The sequence below is a fragment of the Rhinopithecus bieti genome, unplaced genomic scaffold (genome assembly GCF_001698545.2).
Source record: "Rhinopithecus bieti isolate Rb0 unplaced genomic scaffold, ASM169854v2 scaffold_3040, whole genome shotgun sequence".
In the NCBI taxonomy this organism is placed as follows: domain Eukaryota; kingdom Metazoa; phylum Chordata; class Mammalia; order Primates; family Cercopithecidae; genus Rhinopithecus; species Rhinopithecus bieti.
Window position 1 is genome coordinate 9,357,541 of NW_016804657.1, and position 903 is coordinate 9,358,443.

Genomic DNA, 903 nt, shown 5'->3' on the forward strand with positions numbered 1-903 from the left:
GTGTCCATAACTCCTGCCTGATTCCACTTTGCTCAGGGTTTTTCCTCCCTCAGATCAGAGGCATTAATTTTTTTTTTTTTTTTTTTTTTTTTTTGATTCTGTCCTTTAATAACTTTCAGAGGCTTCTAGTTCAGTAAAGACACTGATCAAAGCTTGGTAAAAACGGGCTCGTTTGCAGACTTTCAGTGATGTTCTTCAATCAATTTAACAAGCCAAACGAGTGCTGGTCACTGACAGCTCTCATCACTCACTGGTTCTGGGCCAGTTTTCCATAGCCGCCTCTTCCAGCGTCATAGTCTTGCCGATACACATCTCGAACCTGGTCCCCAGATCGCCCACGGCCGTACTGCCTGCCCTCCTTAAAGCCTGCGTCCCAGTCTGTGCGAATGATCCGGTCATCCAGACGTGTTCCATTTATGTACCGCATGGCATTTTCGGCATAGCTTTTCTTCAGTAATTTTTCTTGTTCTTCATTGTCACCCCGGAAGTGCTGGTCCCGGTACTGGCTCAGCTCCACGTAGGAGTCGCTGCGCAGCACCTTCAGGAGGCCACCCGACATAGCGCAGAGAAGCGGACGAGGATGGCATTAATATTTCAAACTCTCAAATTCCACTGGAAATTCTGACTACGCTCATCAAAACTATTATGACAAAAGACTTAAGACTGGTGGCCATGAACCAATACAGTCACTAGTTTTTCACTTTCCATATGAAAAACAGTTATATTTTCCAAGTCAAGCCAGTCTCCCTCATGGAAATTAAACCACTTTGGATTCTGGTAAGCTTGACATTCTTTTTATTAAAGCACTAAATTTGTCTTTATACAGTAGAGGGAAAACTTGTCTCCAAGAACTAGTACATGTTTTAATATCTATACTGATAATAGTTCCTTAAGAATATTTTT

General features: G+C 42.6%; 1 pseudogene; it reads right to left on the reverse strand.

Moving 5' to 3' along the window:
* Positions 1-213: 213 nt before the first annotated feature.
* LOC108528043 (nuclear cap-binding protein subunit 2 pseudogene) lies at positions 214-577 on the reverse strand (annotated as a pseudogene).
* Positions 578-903: the final 326 nt, after the last annotated feature.